Source organism: Poecile atricapillus, chromosome 14 (genome assembly GCF_030490865.1).
Source record: "Poecile atricapillus isolate bPoeAtr1 chromosome 14, bPoeAtr1.hap1, whole genome shotgun sequence".
NCBI classification, from domain to species: Eukaryota; Metazoa; Chordata; class Aves; order Passeriformes; family Paridae; genus Poecile; species Poecile atricapillus.
Genome location: NC_081262.1, coordinates 6956830 through 6979647, shown reverse-complemented (window position 1 = coordinate 6979647; position 22818 = coordinate 6956830). Strand labels below are relative to the sequence as shown.

At 41.9% G+C, this 22818-nt stretch overlaps 1 long non-coding RNA gene across 1 annotated transcript in view; it reads right to left on the bottom strand.

Moving 5' to 3' along the window:
- The window catches only part of LOC131584702 (uncharacterized), a 56485-nt gene extending 34813 nt beyond the window's left edge, over positions 1–21672 (bottom strand). The window contains exon 1 of the long non-coding RNA XR_009278787.1: positions 21576–21672. This is a non-coding gene — a long non-coding RNA (uncharacterized LOC131584702). The remainder of the gene's footprint in view (positions 1–21575) is intronic.
- Positions 21673–22818: the final 1146 nt, after the last annotated feature.

Sequence of the window (22818 nt, the reverse complement as noted above, 5' to 3'; positions counted from 1 at the left end):
TCAAAATAGCACCTTGAAAATTTGTTGAGAATCTAGAGCCTTGACCTGCGGAGACCATGTGGCAGCACATCAAAACTGATTAAGAGAAAAGAAACTAAATTCAAAGTAAGAATAGGTACAGTCCATTCATTTAAATTTTCTGTAGGTTTTTCTTTTAGTTCGTTGCATAATGAGAAGTAAAGATTATACAGTAAATCACTAGTGCAACAGGCACTGGCATTCAAACAAGGAAAACAAATCCCTTCCTTTTAATTCAAGTCCATCCGGCTTCCCATGATTTCCTGTTCTCCAGTGCAGTTCAGTTCCTAGTAAGAGTTGCACAATACAAATATATTGTTGTCTGTGCTAACAAAATAATTGACCTGCCATAAAAAAGCCAGCATAAATATTATCTCCTCCTGGTAACTACTAACAGCTAAATTGCATGTGGTAATCCTTTTTACTATTAATATCATGTTAAACAGACATAATGTTTAAAAATCTAAGCAGAACAAACAGTGGCATGCCCTGTTCCACGCAGGATGTACAATAAATGACACATTTACTGTAAAACAGCTACATCAGCACGACCACAGTTAAAGAACAAATCTCAGTCACAGCCATCTAAATTTGCAGGTCAGATATGATTCTCTGGGAAATTAAGGGCTGAGGAGAGAAAGAGCATCACCAAACAATTCCTTTTAATGTTATTGGATGGGAGGGATGCAACCATCTTTCCACTGAACATGGTTTCTGCTTTATAAATCAATTCATGTTTTCTGTTGTACATAGCTCAATACCAAGAGGTCTGAAGAGGATGAACTAGTCAATATTCAAAATCTGGTCTAGTTTTACTAATTTTGCTGTAAGTCTAAATGAAAGAAATATACTCATATGATCAACCTGGAGCTCAGACTAGCAAACACTAGTCCTGCTTTGGAAATATTCCAGTCTATGACCTTTGTCTCAGCCACTTTAGGAAATGGAGCTGATAACTCAGGAGTACGTCCAGGAAAATAAATTAAGCATCTGGAAACTGCATAGGAGTGTGCTAAGGAGACGGAATAAGGATTTAACAGTGAGCAAATAAAATCCAGAAATATTTCTGGAGCAATGACTAAATCACAAGATTTCTCAGGCCCAGGGAGCAACAGAAGCAGCAGCTTGCAGACCTCCCCTGCTCTCTTCTACTCAGCCAGAGTTGCCCTAGGGATGCCCCACTGTTGCACAGCCTTCACAGGCCACAGTGCCTTCCCCTCTGCCACAGAAACCTGTGCAGTGCAGGACCTTCACCCCTGAGGGAGGCGACAAGGACTGAAACCAAATCCACTCCTGGCACTGGATCTGTTTGGCTGCTGAGGGAAGGAAACGTCTTGGCAAATACAACTGCTACATCAGAACACTCATGCTGGATTGTGAAACGCCGTGAAAGGCCAAGCCCATCCTTACACCTAAGACAACCATTTCTCAAGACCAAAAGTGTGAAAAGGAGAACTTCTCAAGAACTACATCTTTCCATAAATCTCTGCTGAAGCAGGGGAAGTTTTGCTATGGATCGTAGAGGTAGCAAAAGTAGAACTGGATCACACACGTATCAGGCTGACACAGCAGGTGTTCTCCCTGCTAGGACTCATCAAGAGTCTTGATTTCAGTACAAAGATTTACTCACTGTGTGACCTTTCACATAACATCACCTGGCCTGCACCAGGCAGCTCTACCTGTGAAGTGCCTGTGTAGCTCTGACAGTAACAGAAACAGGGTGTCAGTACAGACAGAAAATACAGGAGTACAAGAAAATCAAAACTGCTTCCTCACCAATTCTTCTTGCACAGACAGAAAGTGCATGACCTAATTCAGGAGAATCAGTTTGCAGATCAGAACATTAGTCTTCCATTTGCCATCTCACCAGTTATAAACTTGAATGTGGTGGCTCTTACATTTCAGGAACATGCCAGTGCCCAGATGCTTAGAGGCTCTGTTCTGATTTTCAGTGCTTGATATGAGTAACACTGTGATTTCTTTTCAGGATTTTGCTCTTTCTTTTGTTTTATTTTGACAATCCCAAAGGACATAGCCCAAAGCCAGTCATATCTGGGTCAAGATTTTCACATCTGATTATTGAATTTCTTGGAAAAATTATTTGCCTGGGAATCAGAGAGAAATCAACGTATTAATTTCTATTAATATAATATAATTTTAATAGCTGGATTTTTGACCAATACCTAGCTACAGTTCTTGTGGAAAGGGGCTCAGTTTCTCTACATGAACAAACAGGGTTTTGCAGAGAACTTTCTACAGAGGCAACACAGGGAAATCATGTCACAACCTCATTCTCTCTTCTCCACCATTTGTCTTCTCTTCAAACTATGGCACTTAAAGACTATTTGCACTCACAGACAATCTGGGGGATGCAAGCCCTCTTAAGAAAACCTCTGCTGGCTTCAGAAGCCTTGTAAAACTCCAACATGGCAACCAGGCTGCAACTAAGCGAGGAAGAGATAGGAAAAAGTGACAAGTGTGGCTGTCCTGACTCCTTCACTCTCAAAAAGCTGGAAAATACAGTGGTAGCAGAAGGGGATCATGCCCTCGCCTGTAAGTAAAGTGGAGGATTTCTCTCCTCTTCCCAAGGAAGAATCTATAAGGAAACTACTGTGGCATTTCCCTGTGTGTCTCCTCCTGTGTGATTACACAAGTTGTGGAATCTGCCCTGTCCCTTCCAAGTGGGATGGAGCAAGCACAGACTTGCTGGAGCTGGATGACAGCAAAGGACAGAAGTAGGTAGACTTTCTCACCCTGTGTCTATACTGGCACGAGTAAGAGGTTCTGTAGTACAGGAGGAGCTGGTTCTGAGCCAACCTACTTTCAGCAGGCATTAGTCATTTTGATAATGGACTAAATACAGCCACCCAGTTACTGCTTGGCAAGCAGCTGAATCTCTGTGCCATGCCCACACTGAAAGATATGCTGCAGTGGCTGGGGGAGAGCAAAACAGAGGAGGTGGGTGTGGTGTGAGCACACAAAGACATGTGTTGGGCTAATGAGTATACTCAGGTAAGTGAGAACCAAAGCAGAGACTGCTGGACTGTTTGAAAGTAATGATGGAAACAGCTGTCATTGGGAAAGTGGTGCTTGTTCACTCGTTATGATGTTGCTATGTGAAATTTCCATGATTTTCCTTAAAATGGTGGTTTGTTGCACTATGAAGTCCTTACTTGGTAGGGCAAATGCATTTACTCATGGAAAGTGAAAAAGGATCTCATTTCATCCAAGGAGCTGTAAGGTAATTCCTTTAACCATTCACACATGGCAGATCCTACTCCTCTTTCTGGTCACTTCCAGAGTGGAATTTCCAAGTGGAAATTCTTTCCACTTCCACGTAAACACTGCAGTGCCCTCAGTCTGTTCCTGTAACTGCGTGGTTGATCCTCCAAGCTGAAACTGGTAAGCAGGTTAAAAAAAGCTCTGAAAAACCGACTCATCCATACTGTTTATGTTGTCTCCACCCTTTACCTTACTTTTACCTTGAAAAGTGTTAAAGGTAACCTGAAGGACTTAATCCAAGTAGCTGGGACCCTCAACAGGCAATATAACCTTTCTTAGAGTTGCTCTAAATCAAAACTCCTCAAGTCAGGTAAGTAAAACCAGTTCCAATCCACATTTTGCACTCCTGAAAGTGCATTTTTAAAAAAAATTATTTTACTTTTTTTTTTTTTTGTGAGCCAGAAACTAGAAGGCTGCTGGCTGTGTATTTTGCATGATAGAAACAATGTAGACAGCGCATTTTTAAAACAACTGAAAAATGTGGTGTCACAGACAGCTGCAACAATCCAGCAGCCTCCCCCTCAAGCTGGCCTTTCCCCATCCCTGCTCCAGGGCCATGGAATCCTATGGTGGATCCTTTATGGTGGCTCTTGGACTCTTCTAGAGCCAAGACAACTTGTTATTCTAGTGGAAAAAAACCCCAGTCATGTCACACTAAGGAGAAAAAATGGCTAAAAAAAAGTGTCCAAGAAATGTGGGAATTGGTGCAAAGCAGAGCAGGAACCTGTAGCTGAGATGGACCTGCTCCTGTTTGTTTAGAAAACTGGCAAACCCATCATGCAGAACATCAATAAAAGACAAACTTCTCCTTCCAGACCAGAGTCACTGGACAGCTATTGCAGGAACCTGCTGTTGAGTTTGGCAGAATCAGACTGGAAATAAAATGCTGAACTGAAAGCACATATCCCATAGCTGAGAGAAATCATTCAGAGTCTATTAGTAATGTGACACATAGGATCCAAAAACATGGAAAGTTGGCTAATTCTGTCACAGAAAGTGCCTTTCTGATACGAAAATCCTGAAGAAAAAGTTGAGTACAAATGTCCTATCTCTTAATTCTCCAGGAGGGGTAAGTTAAAATTTTAAATACTAAATTTAGATTTTAAAAAAATAACCCAAACCCCAAACAACAATCCTGAACTACAACAAAATAGCTGTAATTGAGGCTGAATACTTATGGAGTAAAATGAAAGACTTCCCAAGACAAAAAACATGTCATTGACTAATCAGAGAACATTCAAATTAGGCAAAATTCTCACTGAATTTGCTGCAGAAAGTTGACAGTGACCACAAAACTGATTTTCAAAGAAATCTCAAAAAAATTGAGTTCTTCCTAAAAGATAAATTTCTTTTATGCAAAAAGCAATTAAGGGGCTGGAGGAAAAGCAGACAATTTTATTTGGGTAATTACACCTTCTGCATCAGGTTGGATTTAATTTGTGATTTCATGAGTAGGGCCACCAGATGTTAGCTTTGCACAAATCCATGCTCTCCTCAGGGGAGAGCTGCAGCTGACTAAGAGCTCCAGTGTCTGATCCAAAAGCCATTGGCAATGGAGAGAATGTTCCAGTGATCTGTGGAGGTCTCGACCTCGGAAGAGGAAGAAATAGCAGAGTCTTTTCTGAGTGCTCAAAAAGCCAAAACCTCTTGGCCAACAGCAGGCACATGCAGGGACTACCACAAGGCTTCCTTGGATGACTGGTGTATACACACTGTCACTGCTTCAAAGAAGGCATACAAGACAATACTGAGTTCTTGGAAAAATGGGAAGAGGAAGGAAAAAAGGAGGGGGAAAACACCTTAATTTTTAACTTACTGGAATCCAAAATTATTTTCCCAGAAAATGTGGTTGGTTAGTATAATTTGGAAAATGATTGTTGCAATCTGCCTGTTGGTAATTCCTTGAAAAGAAAGAGCAGGCTTTAGGCCAGTAGGCTTATTTTCTTGCACAGGAGCTGTTAAGTTCTTTTCATCTTGCTGCAGAATACTTTTTTAAAACTTTAGCTTTCTCAGAAATCATACATGAGGTAAGAGAGTAGCTCTGTGAGAGGAACCCCTCAGGGTAGTAGTTAGTTTCTCCCTGGGGGATGTTCTTCCCACTCAGGGAAGCAGCAGGGACTGTGGGCTAAGGCCAGGTGCTGAGCCTGCTGTGCCTTGGGTACTTCTGGCTGAAGAACATGGCATGGATTTAATGAGGGCTAGAGGGAGAACAAAACCCACCACAAACTAACTGCCCTGCTACAATACATTCTCACCTCAACTCAGTGCAACAGAATCAACCCTTGGCAGGGCTGTGGCAGGCAAATTAACTTTTTCACTCTTCACTGACTAGCAAATTGCTTCTGTGCCACAGAGATCCCTGCTGGGATCATGTGTCTCTCTGTTTTTCTGCCTGTAGCAGAACTTGGCACACCTGTGCTTGTTGAAGGTGCTTCAGATGCAGAATGCACAGTGCCAAAGAACTCAGCTGTCCTAGGAAACACTGAGGGAATACACAACAGGGGTTTATTTGTTCCCACACATTCACAAAAAACAACAGCTCAATCTGCACTAGAAGCAAGAGGTGACCTACAAATCTGAAACTAGAGAGGATATTGTGTACATCAACAAAATGTTCCCAGGCACAGTTCTGGAGAGATGACTACTCAGCTAGTAAAAGTATTTTAACTAGATTTGCACAGCTCTTGTCAAATATGCTCAAACATCTTTGCAGAGAAACATTCAATGTATCACATGCATGTTGATGTCAGTTCCAGCGACATGGTCTCTGCACACTTGAATTGTCCTGGCACTTCTGTAGCAGCAAAGGCTGCTAAAATAGTTGTTTTTAAAAGAGGTACAGGAGGTCAGCTCAACGGGAGAAGTGACTGTAACTTTCAGTAAAGTGCCCGTTTAGTGAACCAAGTCTGGGATACGTTGTGCTTTTGTAGTTCAAAGGGAGCGTCTCTCTACATGTTTGGCTTTTAACACCATCCCTCCATGTGATTAAAGAAAGCCACAAGAAAGAGGTTTCTACATTATCTCTTCCTGGAAAACAAACCTGTCTGTTTCCCCGAAGTTTGCTGGTACAGAATTATGCAGCTTTAAAGGCAGCCAGACATTTTGGCTGCCCATCCACTTGCTTTCCTTGCAGCTGTCATTATCTCTGTTTTACTTTACCTGAACTTAACAACCCCTCACTCCCTTTCCTCCTCGGTTTCAGTAACTCTTCAAAATGAAAATCAATAGTGCTCCTTTTACTCCAAAGTACAGCCTTTCAGATAATCACGTCATATCGTGCAGCAGCTGCTTGGAGCCTGTGTGGCAGAAATAGCCCCTGGATGAAGGGTTTCCAGTAAAGAAGCTGCCTTTTTCTAGCATTTCACTCTTAACTTGTAACATTGGTTTAGATCAACATTGTGTTTTTATCAAGGGATTCAAGTGACATGTTAGCGGCATGGCTAAGAAAACTCAGAAAGCTTTTAAAAAGTATTTCATCTAAGAGACACTAAATAAACAGATTGGAGTCAGTGGATTTCATTCCTGTCAAATGGTCATTGAATTAAAACAAAATTACCTCAAGCCTCTCGTTAACAGAACTGCATGTGTAATTTCAGTTTCTGTTTTGCTTTTAACAGGCTTGTAAATGGGTTATAGTAATCCTACTCCTTTTTAAGAAACTTGTCCTAATGACAGATATATGAATGGCCTCAGGAAACCCCCTTCCCTTTCCTCTAGAAGTGTCAGGTTTGTGAGGAAGAGTTGGCATTGCAAAATCCTGGACATAATTTAACAAATTTTCCCAGCAGAAAGGCTCAGAGCCTTACACACTGGGGATCCAGGGCAGTCTCCCCAGTGCTGCTGGAGCTGTGCAGATGGGTGGCCGGGTCCCTCCCTGGAAGGAAACAGCACAAACTGAAAGACCTGAGCACTGAAAGTGAATGTGCTGCAGTTGACAGTTCTCATAATCCAAGTTATCTGAAATACCAGATCACTTCAGAGACAAGCCAAGTCTCTGTCAGTACTGTGGAGAGGCTGACTTCTACAAACTTCTAAGGAGTTCACAGTATAAGTGACACATAGAAAAGCTGAAAGTGGCATATTCTGAGAAACACGGTGACAGGGTTGTGGGCAAAATTTTTGCATTTGTTTTATCTTGTTTTTTTTTTAAAAAAGAAAATTTAGCTCTTCTGTCTTTGGAATATTATATATATATATATTATAAATGGAGATGACTTTGTGGTGAATTGTGGTACCATAATATAAATGCAACTAGCTGCCCTTCTGCTTTGTCCTTGTAAGACATAACTGTCCCTCTGGCCTGTCCATGGAACAGAAGTCACCCAGCTAAATATTTCTCTTTTCCCCTACCATCAACTAGTGTGGTCTGTCTCCTTAAGTTTCATTTGCCTTGTCTGCTGTAGTCACAGAGTGAACTGTTGAGAGCAGACATAGCAGCTAAAGACAGATGTTTTATTCTTAAAAAAGATCCAAAGCTTTCCTTTAAGGGACTCATCTCTTTTAGTAAGAATAACTTAAATCAACAGTGCCACAACATAATTTATGATTAAGCTATATCAGGCTGATATCAGAAATACACATAAAGCTAGAGACAGATGTAGCAGTTGGGTGTCTGTTCATTCAAACCAGAATTACTCTACAGTGCCCACAATGCATTTGAGACAGAGTGCCTTAATTGAAAATAATCTGGTGAGAGAATTATTTAGCCCAGATGTGTGTGGATGATGAGCAGGAGTTCCAGGTCCCAAAATAGCTCCATTAAAGCTCAGCAAACTAAGCAAGCATCTCTCTGTTGATTTCTGCCAAATGCAGGACTACAAAGCCACCTCATCTGACAACCTGCCAGAACTGATGTTCACTGAGAGCAATCATTCATATTTACACTGTTCTTCCTCAAAATACAGGGGGATTTTGAAGCATAACCAGGCACATTAAATTTTTCTTTAAGCAATAATCTCATTGCAATGTATTTAAATGCTGAGAATTCCCCACTACTTTTGGAGGTAACTGCAACATAGAAAGTAACAAAATTCAGCCCAGTCTGATGGGGGCAGAGCCGAAATGCTTCTCACTGAAAGTTTTTAAAATATAGAGTCTAAAATGAAGTCTTTAACGAGGACTTAAGTCCAGCTATTTGCAGCCCACATCCAAAATTCATGCCTCACCAAATGCTGTACAGTGTTTCAAAGATAAGCATTTTGAGTAAGTACCAATGTTAAAAAGTAGTTTATTTTTGACTCACATTTTAATTTCTTCCTATATTCAAATTCCCTGTTCTAAATCACCATTTCCAGTTAACCCTTATCCATTTCTGGAGATCTATACATTCACTAGTAGGAGAGAGGAAACACTGGACTTAAGCACCAGAATTACTCAGTAATGAAACAAGGCTTTGTGACCAAAAATAGCTAGACTGGAAAGAATGTATCCTCTGTGGAACTGACTCAGTGTGATGAAAAGTGGCAGATTATACTATTGATAGTATTGTTCTTCTCAGGTCATCCCCTGACAGGCTCCTTCAGTGCTGCAGTACAAATTACAGGAATTGGCCACAGTCAGACACATAGTCCACATCTTAGCAGCAATAACAAAGTTCAGAGGTGGATTACACATATGTTGATTATGGGAAGAAGGAAATTGATTCATTGTTAGAGGATGGCGCATTTTATGTTACCAGGAATATTCAGAAATGTATTGCTGCAATGCCCCCTTCAGAACTCATGTCACTCACCTTTTCTGGAACAGGAAATGAATGACCTCAGATTTTACCTCATGCACACACGTCCTTGTCCCTCATGCAAGTTCTTCAGCCAAGTTCTTCAACTACTCACAGCACCCAGCAGCCATTTAGCCACACCACTTTGGTGAGATGTCTGGTGATGATGCCAGTTGTAGCTGGCTGCTCATTCAGATGTGCATCCCCCAGCTGGGGCTTGAAACTCCCCTTGACTGCAGAGCCCTTCCTCTCCTGAACAAATTCTCCTCCTCTAGCAAACATGAACCAGCAATCAGGATGAATGGTATGGAGGGGATATTAAAGAGCAATAGAAGAATAGGCAAAGAATTCAACATCACCAAAGGAAAATATAGTTTAATATCACTGAGCTTAACTAACTCAGGAAAATATCCCAGAATAGTCCTTAATTGGTAGTTAAAATTACTGGGAAAAGCAGCAGGAAGCATGCTGGAGAGAAGGGGAAATCCTGCTGCTATGCCATGAGAAGTTGAACACAATTCCTATTTTCACTCTAGGATGCACTGTGCCACTCACTCCTACTGACAAAAACCACACACCTTCAGTTAGTATCAAGATCACATTGAACTGAAAACCTGCACAAAGTCTAGCTTTGGTAAATCAGAAAATGAAAACACTCACATGGTAAATACTCCAATTCACAGTCGCTGAGTGTATTTAATATAGGTGAATATTTATACTTCTATCTGACAGATCTCAACTTCTTAGATTTTTTATACTTCCTTTGGAAAAAGACATATTTATAATAACTTTTTATAAAGCATAGTCAATGAAACTAATGTACAGTACTTTTAGTGAACTTATATCTAAAAGGACACCACCACTTGAATATTTTAAGAGCAGGAGAAATACACATAGGTCCAGAGGAGCAAAAAAGAAATATCTGAACAAAAAAGGGGAACACGTGAGATTGGAGTGTCTGCAGTGAACCCCAAAGCAAAAGGCTAAAGGGGGCTGAAAAAGAATGTCAACCCTGTATGGTCAAAAGAGGGGCAAGAAGAAAACAAGAAAGAAGGTGCAGAAAAAATTAAAGTCCATGGATAAGGAAGAAGTATTGTAAAGCTATTATTCCCTAGTTTACTTTGGTGCCTTTACTAGATATGGTTTGGTCTGAGATGGGACGAAGTCCTATCATGATTTAAAAACACTCAGTAAAATGTCCCATCTATGATAAACATTTTCTTATTTTATTATTCTAAGAATGTGCTTTGTTTGTTTTAGTACAAAAGAAAAATGTATACCGCAGAGTCCTGGAAGAAGATTAACAGAACAATTCTGTCACCAGGGCCCAAACTTAAAAGGGCACAGGCATTTGAACTGCCTGAAACTTCAGCTGGATATTAAGTGACATATAGAAGATTTTGGTGGAGAAAATATATCAGAGTGCAGTTAAATGGATTTCTGGAATGCTATATTGGGTTTCTGTGAACTCTATCAGAAGAAATGTGTATACCTGTTAGCAGGATTTTAAAGCACAATTTCACCCAGCAGCTTGCTGAGGTTAACTCAGTGGCATCTGCTGAATATGTTCTCCAATTAAGCAAGACACTGCCAAGAATCATAGAGCTGCCAAAACATTTTCTTCTCCTTTTTGACATTTATCTTTTCAAGAACCTTTCAAAATTGTGTGTGGAGAGGGGGTTCTGAGCTCCAGCTCTAAGCATAAAAAACGATTTGACACAAGTTTGATCACATGCTAGGGATGATATGTGGCTCCAAATCCAGTTCCTAAATTGCTGCTAGGGAGAGCAGAACACAGCAGAGTTTGTGAGCAAGAGCAAACCGAGAATGGCTCCCTCAGCAGCTGTGGCTGGCTCAGCTCTTGGCCTCACTCAGTGCCCACTGCTTCAAGGAGTCACCTGCTCGGGCTGCAGGGACTGCAGCACTGCCTGCAGCCCTTCAGCTGCCACCAGCACCAGTGCCCACAAACACAGGCAGCAGCTCGGTGCAGGACACACAGCTTGTGTGCTGAGGGGAACGCTGTGTGTGACAGCAGCGCCAGGTCTTCAGAGGCAACGTGCTAAGGATCAGTGTCTGAGGCTAAAACTGACACCAGCAAACAATCCACTGTTTACAAAGTTTATATTCCTTTGTTGATATTAGGTATGGAAAGCAGGCTTTAGACCTCCCACAGTGAAGATCAAAGATGTTTTTAAAGCGTTCACATATCCCAAGATCTTTATGTCTTACCCTCAAGCCAAACTGCTCCTTTAATAACAAGACTGTCAGCTAGCAAAGGGCAGATCAGAGATTTGGTTGTGGGTGAAGAGTGAAAGACTTTAGCACAAACTTGTCATTCATGTGGGACACTCTTTTCATCTTCCTGCTCTCAGCTTTGTCTCCTAACAGTTTTGGATCTCTTGCCTGTGTTAGGCTTTAATCCAGGCCCAACACAGCAATAGATCACAATCCCTGCTGTGCCTTGGGAGAAAAATAGCAAGGAAACATGAAGCCATCTTAATTGCCTCAAAGATAAAAGTATATCAAAAGTCTGTCTACATTAAAAATACATTAAGTTCTTGTCTTCTAAGTCTTTGAATTTGAGCCTTACAAACCTTGTGAGACAATTCAGAAAGACAAGCGTGCAGGAACTGAGAGTTGAAGCACAAACTGTGCTAAAAGGTCTGCCACTACTAATGAATTTCCACACTAACTTCTGGTTTAATGAAGCCTAGTTTTACACTGCTAACATTACTTGGTCAAAATAGTTATACCAGAATATGCCCCAATATGAATTTCTATCCACTCCAGTAGGAATTACCTTAAGGCATCTCAAATTCAGTGCATTTCTAATCATCTGATGCTACTGGACTCCATTGTAACCCTACAATCATGAACAAGGATTCTGCATTTAGAGAGATAATGGTCTCTATTCTAGTACAAGAGGTAGAAACCAAAAGGAGTTACAGCTTCATACTTCTTGTAAATACCTCCTCTTATGCAAGCATGCTTCTGCCTGAGAACAGCCTTTTCTTTTTAACTTTTGCTACCAATTTGTTTAAACTACAAAGCAAGGGCTTTATGCTTGCAGAATTAAAGATAGATACAATCTTTAGAAAAAACCCCACATTTATTTTCCCACATCCTGGGCAGCTGCAAGATCCTTTGCATGTTATTAATGACCTCTCTGTACTTCAGACTCAGCTGCTCTGGGAGACTACTTTGTTTTAACTGGTTACCTGAACCCCACATTTTTCTCAATGCTTCTTCTTCTGTGTTCCATTCCTAACTGTGGCAGTCATTCAAAAAATATTTTCTTCACTGCCTGCAGGGCTGTGTATCTGCATCAGTGTAGAATGGATCTTTCTCTTAATGATTTATGGTATCAATTCAAAGCTAATTTCACATTTGTTTACAGCAGCATTCCATACATCCTCTTTCAAGGAGATCAAGTAACAAAGAAAGCACTGGCTTGCCACCATCTGTCCTAGTGGGATAGACCTTGCAGGGCATAAGTGCCTTTGAGGCACATGAAGCAGGGTCTGACTACAGGAAACACAGATTGTTCCCAAGTTACACAGAGCTCAGCTGATGTTAACCAGAATTTCAACCAAATTAGTACATTCTGTGCAGGCAACAGAAGCTCAGTAGATAGTAGAGCACTCTTAACAGATAAAGTAAAAGATACCGTATGCACTGTGTACTAAATGATTTAGCCAAATGTCTTGCAGGAAAATGTTGATGTATTCTATTCCAGGAACGTTTCCTGGGAATAACAGCTGTTGATTCAGAGACAGAAGATTTCAAAGCTGCCTCCATATACCAGCTTCAGCTTTTCAAGTAGCACAGAGTTATATAAGTTAACTTACATTCGTAGTTAGGGTATGTTTCCACATAATTAAATGGGAAAGAGGAAAGGCATCTATGAGTATGAGCAGAGTAAATTACACAAGCAGGACTAACTACTGAGGTTTAAAATTGGACCCACAAGCTCAAATATAAGTTAAGAAAGCACTAACAGACACAGTCTGTCCTGATGTCCACTCCAAATGATACATGGGAAACTCAGGTACTTTGCTACCTCAAATTTAGGCAGTCCTTACTGGTTTCAGACTACGTCCTCTTCTTTCATACGTATTTTTGGTGCTTGAAACTGCCAAAAACCTGAGGATATAGAAAACATCTTCTGAATTGGCTTCTTCTTTAGCTCTGACAGGAAGAACTGGTAGTCAGCTGAGCAAGAACTTATGCTGGTTTGGACTAGTTAGCTGGTATGGGGCTGTATTTTCAATTTGTGCTGAAAATAGCATTCATAACTCAGGGATGTTTTTGTTATTGCCAAGCAGTGTTTACACAGAGCCAAGGCCTTTTCTGCTCCTCACCCCACCCAACCAGCCACGAGGCTGGGGGTGTGCAGGAACCTGGAGGGGGCCACAGCCAGGGCAGCTGACCTCACTGACCCATGGGATAGCCCAGACCACAGGGGTGTTATGCTCAGCATATAAATCTCGAGAAGAAGAAAGGGGGGATGTTCAGAATGACAGCATTTTCTTCCCAAGTGACTGGCATGACAGAGCCCTGCTTTCCTGGGATGGCAAAACACCCACCTGCCCATGGCAAGTGGTGAATTAATCTTTTGTTTTGCTTTGTTTCTGCATGTGGCTTTTGCATTTCCTATTAAACTGTCTTTATCTCAACCCAATGGTTTTCTCACTTTTATTCTTCTAAATCCCTCCCACTGTGAGGGACTGAGCAGGGGGGCTGCGTGGGGCTGAGCAGAACGATGGGCAGCTTCTCTGTGCTACAATTTTGTGGTCCTTGCTGTTTTTGCTTGCTTTTGCTCAGCTGGTGAGGAGGAAGTGAAAGGAAAAAAGATGTAAGCAAAGGTGTTTGCATTGAGAAGCTGTTCTTTCTCATGCAATTTATTTTCACACCATCACAGCATGAGATTTTTCTGGCAGCACATTTTGAAAGTCTTAAATCTTGAGGGTAACAAGGGTCAAAGGTACTGCACATCTAAATGACAAGCTGAGAAGTGCTATCCCACAGCACTGCACAGCACCAGAACCATCCTGGCTTATTTAAATGCTGATGCCCTGACAGGTGAAGGCCACTTTCATGCTTGTGGTCCAACATACAAGAGCTAGATAGCACCTTGCTAAAACACACAGCACCTACTGACTGTGGGCACCAAACTGAGCATCTCTCTTGCCCTCTGGGGAGAAGTGAAAGAATAGGGAGTCCCTGCAGATGCCTCCACAGAGGGCAGATGGATGAAGCTGTCACCATAACGATGACTGAGCAAGGTCGTTCCCTTGGGTACATTCTGTACCAAAAGCCAGAAGTGTTTAAGAAAACTAATAACCGGATATCCTGTTCTTTCATCTGTCATGCATGGAACTGAACATGCAGGGGTTTTTTTTCAAGGACACGACCAGCACCTCAATTTACAGAGCCTGTGAACCCAATCTGCAAAGGATGAAGGATGAATTGTCCTCCCTTTTATAAATCAAAATGTTCCTGTGAGGAAACAATGTATGGTAGAAGCAAACCTAGCAGAGAACTGCAAGGCAAAAGTATTTGGTAAAGCTGTGGGATATAAAAATGAAGAATATTAATGTTGCGTAAAAAATAGATTAAAATAGCAGAAGGGTTTCAACTGTGCTGATGTGCAGTTCAATAATTGTGGAAAAGCAAGCACAGTTGCATCTGGTGACCTCAGATTTGAGATGCAATTAAAAAGGGATAAAGGAGTGAGTGAGACAGAAAGTACTATGGGCAACCTCAATGTGTCTCAATACTACAGAAAATAGAGGAGGCTTGGGTGTGCTCAACATCTGTGAATTGGACCCTAAAATTAATAGGATTGCACAAACTTGTGCAACTTCACAATTAACTTTGGATCCTGCTGGTCAACAATTTGTTTTTGTCTAGAGGTTTTAACTTTTATGGTTTATCCCTGCTAGTTTTTTCTCCTTGACAAATGCTTGGTTTTGTTTGGGGAATTTGTTTGCTTGCTTTCGAAAACAGACTGAGAATTTTATATCACTAAATATTATGAATCCATAATGAAACTGAGAGAGCTGGTAATGGTGCCAAAGCCACTGCATCAGGCACATTTTCTGCTGAGCCTTCTGCTCAGCCCTTCACCATGCCTTGTGCTTTGAGTTCAGGTGCTCTGTGACTGCTGATGCTTCCAGCTGTCCTGTTCCCACCTTCCCACAAGGAGACAAGAACAGAGAGGCAGAGCCTGGCCTTTTGCTGCCTCCACCTGTCAGGGGCTGGAGGGCTGTTTTGATGCAGTGAACCTTTCTAGTGCCATCATGTAGCCAGGAAAAGAAACTGCTCCTTAAAGAAGAGGACAGTGTTCAACATCCTCAGCTGTTCTCTTCCCCAAAACAGCAGCATCCCTCTGGAAAGAGAGGAGTCAGCTGCTCTCTGGACAAAGGAACCCTGCCCTGTACGAGAGGGGTCTTAAAATTTCAGCTCTGATCCCTGAGTCTGCAGATGTTGGACTAGCCCTTGCCAATTAAAGAAATGACACAACTTCCTATTGCAAAAGAGTCCGAAGGTTAAAAAAAGAAGGCAAAAGTAATATAGGATAACAGCACTGCAAAAGCCAAATCCTTCTGTAGCCAAAATAAGACTTAACCTAGTTATAGCCTTCAGTAAAATCACAATAGTATTCCATTTATGGGATGGTGACTGGCCCAAGTCATTCACTATGTCACTAGCTGACTCAAAGAGTGGGGTTAAACATAAATTTAATTAAATATAGTCATGTCCCTGAGTGATTTGGACACTAAAGAATCTAGCTGTGTTTCATCTCAACCTAAAGTGTAATCTAACACACTTCAGGCCATTTCTGCCTTCAAAATTCTCACTTCTCTCTACTGACTCCAAAGAGAGCTTGGGTACACATCTATGCTGTGTGCTAGGGAGGAGATACCATCTCCGTTCTCCTGCATCCCAGAGGCAGGCACTGTGTGGTGATGCTAGCTCTCTTAGCTGCACTTTTTGAGAAGGAGAAAGAGAGTAAAAAAAATAGGGGACTAGGACAAGTGAGGCCATTTCCAAGAAGAAAAACAAAGAATCAATCCAATTGAAGAAAAAAACAGAGAAAAAGTAGCCTCAGGAAAACTTGGCCTCTGAAAAACAATGGATTGAGATGAAGAATAACATGGATAGGAGAGGCATGTGGTGTACTTCAGTTTTTGTGTTAGACCACGTGATTAACAGGAATTTTAATTTCCTTTCCAGGGAAACTGCTATTGCTCTCACTTCTGAAAAGTTTTCTGAGCTCATGGCAAAGATGTGTTAATGGCCCACTCCTCAGGTGGCCCCTGCAGACACTGATGATCCCTTGTTTTCCTTGGAAAGCCATTAACAGGTACACCTGGCACACACAAACAGCCCTTCAGGCGACCTGATCAGCTCCTGGCTTAATGATAACCCGACTGATCCTCAGCCACTAATCCTTGTATTTGGGGAAGGCGGGAAGAATATTTTGTTTCTGCAGGGACTAAAACTGAAGCCTGGAATGTCAAATGCATATCTCTTTTCCTGAAACTCGAGGTCTCCGTGGTGCATCAGTTACGAGGGCACTGGGTACCAGGAGCAGGGCTAGGAATAGGCCACCCTGAGTGCAAAGATGCCGGAGAGAGACACCAGCACAGCTCTTAGAACTCCGCAAGGAAATGTGCCTCCCATGCTACTGGAACACAGCCAGCAGAACACGGCATGAGCGACTGAGGGGCCTCCTGCTGCCGGCACTGCCAAAGGATGCCACTCCAATAATTAGCTGGAAGCAGTTTAATCTCTGGCCCGTAACACACTGCTGTGGGTGTCTGCCCATCACACATTACCTTCACTGATCGTGTGCACAGGCAGGCTTGAGCAAGACAGAGGATGTTGTAAACCTGTTCTTTTCCAAGCTTGTTTCCTGTGTATATCCTGCTCTCTGCATCCTGGGCACTCCTGCTTTCACAATATTGCTCATTTAGTGTTTACAATGTCAGTTAGCTCTTAATTCCTACTTTATTTATTTATTTATTTGAGAAAGGAAAGAAGTGATAAGAGTGCTGCACACACAGATCCTGTAACTGCTGCACATGAACTCATCGATGGAGCTTTGTAGCTGTTCCGGTGACTGGGATGCAAAAAATGTACCACAAATCAGCACTTTTATGGTGTGACAACACATGCATGCTCTAAACCCTATCTCATGCCTTTTCTGTCCAGAGGAGGGCAAAGCCTTGGCAACCTCCAACCCAGTTATGACACATGTAAATGATTTTATGAATGTTATTTATAAAAGGCTCATCACAGTCTCTGTGATGTCCTTAAATCACAAATTAAGGGTGGGGATGTTATTTTGTTAGATAAATCACATGTTCTAACATGATGGCAGTTTTAAAAAAGAAACCACCCTACAGCAGTTGGACCAGCTGATTAGATATTTTGCTCCTAAGTTTATAGGCTGGCCCCAGACAAGAAGCTGCTGAGCAGAACTGAGCCCATGCCAAGTCATTGTTACGCCTGGACAAACACCGAATTCTTCTCCCTGCTCATGACATAACTTATCATTGCAAAAATACAGTTGCTTTGAAAATCCCTTCTCAGACAAGAGAAAATCCTGAAAAACCTGGGATCTCTATCATCAGGGTATCAAGCCTGTTTCATTCACATGACAGGAGATCTGTGCTTCTGTTGGGGGGTGGGGAATGATAAAGCCTCCTCTCTTCCCTGAAAGAGAGATTTCTTTAGCCAGCTGGTAGAACATGCTTTGAAATCTAAACAATTTTTTCTTTAGATGAAGTCATTCATGCTCACACCACCTGAATTTAAGCTGATGCTGTTTTCATTCCTGTGGATGAGATCTGGAGCACATAAATATGCTTGTTAAAAATAAGGAAGAGGCCACAGTCTTTTGGAACTGAGTATCACAGAGGACCACTAGTGCATTGTTCCAACTGTTATTTGTGGTCACTGAGTATAATCAGCGTCTTGGTTAGAATAATTTGTTGGGCTTGGATTCATTAAAAAAAAAAATAAAATAGAGAGCTGGATTTTTAATTTGAAATAGGAGAAGGGAGTTTTTGGTCTTTTCTGCATCTGCCACTAAGGAACCATTCCTTGCAGACAACGTGAAGGAAAAAGGCTCCATCCCAACCTTCCCTTCTCTTCCCACACCTCCGTATTTCCCCATCCTCAAACCTGATGTTCAGCTCTGCCCAGTATGCTGCTCTCAGACTTGTCCTTTAATGACTCCAGTAAACTGGAACAGATCAGAGCAGGGATAAATCTAACTTGCTGGCCTGGAAAATCAATATAGCTCCAACATTTGTGTTTGGATGAGGCTCCCAGATGGGAGCAGCTAGGCACTAGCTCCACACACTTCTTGCAAACCCAACTCCCAGGGGAGGGGCTGAGTCAGCTCCTGTTGTCACACAACAGGAGGGAGCCTGCAGCTCTCACACAGCTGCTTTCTTCAGATGAAGTTTGCTCTGACCTTGTTCTGCAGCTATATTTTGAGAGAAGCAGCACAAGAATCAAAGGACTTGCTGTGAGATCTTTCTTTAACCTGTGCTCCACATTGTCTCAACACGACTGACATAGCTGGCTTCTTCCTCTGCTAATGCAGAGAAAAGCCAAGGACACTAAATCTGTCTCTTGTTGCAGCACTGGGGGGAGAAAAATGCAGCCTCCTGCAGGAAATCCAGACAGAGTTCTATGATTTCCAAAGGTTTCTAAACAATTTGAGTATTAGTTTCCTTGATTTGAAGATAAAGGCATAAAAATCCCTTTTGTTTCCTTTAGAGACCACAACCCTTTTTGGCACTATGTGTGTGACTTCTACCATGAAGCAAAAGGAGGCAGAATTAAACAGATGAAGGCAACAGGATTTAACAGGAAAGCAGCACCCAGCAGGCACTCAGAAGGTATAAAAAACCCTGGTGACTCAGGTCTCACACCACTTTTAGTGCAATATGCAGCACAGAACATAGGCTGAAGTCTCTCGGGGTGGTAGGACATGACACCTCTCAATCTGCTATACACTACTATGTCATGGAAATGTCTGAATTGCAGTGAAAGTTCTTCCTGGAGGATGAGGACTCTTTTCAGTGATATGATGAATGCTAAAGAAGTAAGAAAGATGCCAAGAATGAAAAGAGTTTGCCTGAGAAAAAGTTACTCAGAGAAAGTCAGTAAAAGTGGATCTAATAGAAAGTACGGATGGTGTTCTACACCTCCAGGTAGTTCTCTCTTATCAGAGACAAGGAGAGGTAATGTAAGGAGCCAATCCATCATGGACTGCTTTGATTTCCCAGATAACTGCCATACAACAAATGTTTCCAGCAGTGACGGATTCCAAATATTTTTGTATGATACAATTTGTCAATAAAGTCTTGGACTTGTTTTGGTAACTATGAATCATCTTCCATTTTCAATGTGATATTTCTGGGCACCCTGCATCTGGGGGTGGTTCCACACAGTCATTTTAAGCAACAGTTTGTCTGTCTTATGAAGATTCCCCCCAGCTTTATTTTTTAAGTTGCCCCACAGACTTTTTGTCTCCCAGATTTGGCCTGGTGCAGAATTTCAGCTTTGGATCCTGAGATCTGCATCATGCCCAGTCTGTTTCTCCATTCTGTTCCGTAGCATTCATGGCAGGTTGCCTGGGAGCCTATCCTGCTCTGCAACTCACCAGAGTAAATATGACATAATACTGCTAATTCCAAAAGAAAGCACCTGTAAGCCGCCTGATCAGGGGAATATTTAAAGAGGATGGTAATTCTGACATTACAGACACAATTCCAGCAGAGTAGATGCATGTGTGTGTTAAAATACACCCATATCACACTACAAAGTGGTTTATAACCTGATTTTATATATAGTGGTGCCAAAGTTTCTACCAAGCTTCTCAGAAAACTCAGAAAAACTGCTGTACTCTCAACAAATCGAGCCAAAGAATGCAATTACCTTTAGAATGAGCATAAGTTAAAATACTTACGGGTACTGTCAAGGCTGAGAACCCAAAAATATGAACCTAGAGAATCTTACAGATATCCGTGAATGTTTAGATAACAAGCTTTACTAGTTTCCAGGGGAATTTCATCCATCTGCTAATTTATTTATCAGGGAAACACCTCTGCAATAAAAGTAGGTCATTGGGAATGCAGGGATCCCTTACAGCTCCTCTGTGGCAGCAGGAGTGAGGCAGCAGCGGGCTAAGGATGCAGCATCCGCATTTCTCCTTAGAACACTTTCTGACTGAAGTGCTGCATGATCAGCACGCTATTAATAATGGCACAATGGCTCTTTGGAATTGTCTGGACACTCTCCTGTTTTTTAGTCAATGACTTAATAAAGGACTAACTGTGGAGGATGGCTGTGGACTGAATGGTTTTAGGGCAAGTTAATAGATCATTTGTAGCATAAGAGATAGTCTGAGGATCATCAAGCTGCTGGGTGGTAGAGAAGCAGCACTAATTTACTGAGCACGGTGTTGAGCACAAGCATGGGCTCTCAGCTGGGTGGGGAAGCCCCATGGCCAGCACAGATGACTTCCCAGATATCTTGGCTTAGTGTGAATTTCAGTTTGCTCTGATTTCTTTATCCTTTGAACTGAGGGTCCAGTTCTGGGCTCCTCAGGACAAAAAGGACATGGAGCTCCTGGAGCAGAGGGTGACAAGGGATGAGGGGACTGGAGCATCTCTCTTGCGAGGAAAGGCTGAGGGAGCTGGGGCTGTTCAGCCTCAAGAGGAGATGGCTGAGAGGGAACCTCACCAATGTCTGTCAGTGTGAGCGGGGAGGGCTCGGAGCAGGGACCGGGCTCTGCTCCCTGGGGCCCAGCAATGGCACAGGAGGAACGGACAGGAACTGATGCCCAGGAAGCTCCACCTGAGCACGAGGAAGAACTTCTTCCCTGTGAGTGACCGAGCACTGGGACAGATTGTCCAGAGAGGCTGTGGAGTCTCCCTGGCTGGAGATATTCCAGAACTGTCTGGACACAGTCCTGTGCTGTGCGCTCTGGAATGACCCTGCCTGAGCAGGGAAGTGGCATCAGATGAGCCCTGTGGTCCCTTCCAACCTGACCCAGTCTGTGGTTTTGTCTCAGCACTGTCCTTACAATGTCATGAACCATCACAAAACCCTGAGCTGTATCAGTTTTAACAAGAAACCTATTTCCTTATCATTCCAGGAAAAGACAGTCTAAACTTCCAACAATTCCCTGGCCTTCCCATATTTACTTATCTTGGAGTGGTTTTTAGTTACAAGACTTTGTCACATTTTATTGCGTAACAGCAATTAAGAAAAGCAAATTGCACCTTCTGATGAATCAGATATTACTTCCGTGGTTCCAAATGCCTCAGTTGAACAATTAACTGCTTATTTCATTGAAGGTAAACAATGAGCAGAAACAGAAACCAGGTAGTCCCTCTTTTCCTAGGAAATTCTGGTCATATTAAGCAGAAAAGAGGAAGCAGCAGCAATGATTCAATTCTGAAATAATGAAAACCTCTGTACTTTTATGCTGAAGTCTCACAAGTGATAGCCCAAACCGTCTTAGGTTTACCTTCTGGGTACGAGGATGATCCTTTCTCCACACGCTTCTCATCACAGTCTATTATTTTCTTCTTCCAGGTCACCTGGTTGCTGAACCTTTTCCCCTGCTCCTGCTGCAAACCAGAAGTGCCTTGGGAAAATGCATTGGGGTACATCTTCCTGCTGTGTTCAAGATATAGGCAAAGTATGAGTGGTTTTGGTACAGTCCAGAGCTGATCAAAATTGATAAAGCTGGGAGAAAGGAGGCAGCATGTCATACAGCTCTGGGTAGCTATAGGAGGGGGCATCTGGCAATCAGCTTTACTGAGGTCATTAAGGTTTTGAAAGTACTGGGCCATAAATCATCATATGGACATACCAACCCGATTTACATATGCATGCTTCATATTATTTGTGCTTCTGATTTATGAAGTTTAATATGGGGCAGAGAATAAGGGGCTAAAGTTCTAACAAGGACTGCTGTTTGACTATGCTCAAATCTGATTAAAGCCTAACTATCAACTTAATATTTAGCATTTCATTTAGTTTCCTGAAGCACAGAAACAATTATCTAAGTTTACAAGGAAATTTTGGCTTTATCCAAACTACAAAGTTATTTTCAGGTTGGAATCCTGTCTAAAATGGAGAGTAGATTTGCGCTATTTGCTCCTTGCACATATTTCAAGAGAAAAACCAGCTTTGCATATCATATGGTACCATTGTACATATGGTAATATGTAACTGAAAATCCAAGATAAGCTTCTATGAAATAAGGAGAGGTCAGGGAAGGTGTCAACTCAATAACTTACATATAAACTATGTCTGAGTGCTAGTGCCTATCTATATCTAGACAGAGAAGAGGAAAAAAAAATATCTGACAAAGATGTAATTAACTTTGGTACTTCATCTTTTAACATTTTAAGGAGGCCATTTACGTGAAGTTATTGTGACCACTGCAGTCTAATTTGGAGTTTCTGAGCTCAAGAGTCTTTAAAACCACAATTTTTATGACCCTAAGATATCCTAATATGTGATGAAGTAATACTAACCAGATCAAGCTGTTTTAGAAAAATAGCATGAATGCAAGAAATCAACAGGACAAGATGTGGTGAAGCATTGTTTTTTTGATGCCTAGCTGGCCAGAAGAGACTGTTGCACAATTTCAGTTCCTAGGCACGGGCAAGTAAAAATAACTAGTGGCAGTGAGCTGACCAGCTATGTTTTCAACCACGACATCAACACACACTCATTTGCATTCTGTTGTTTGCACACAG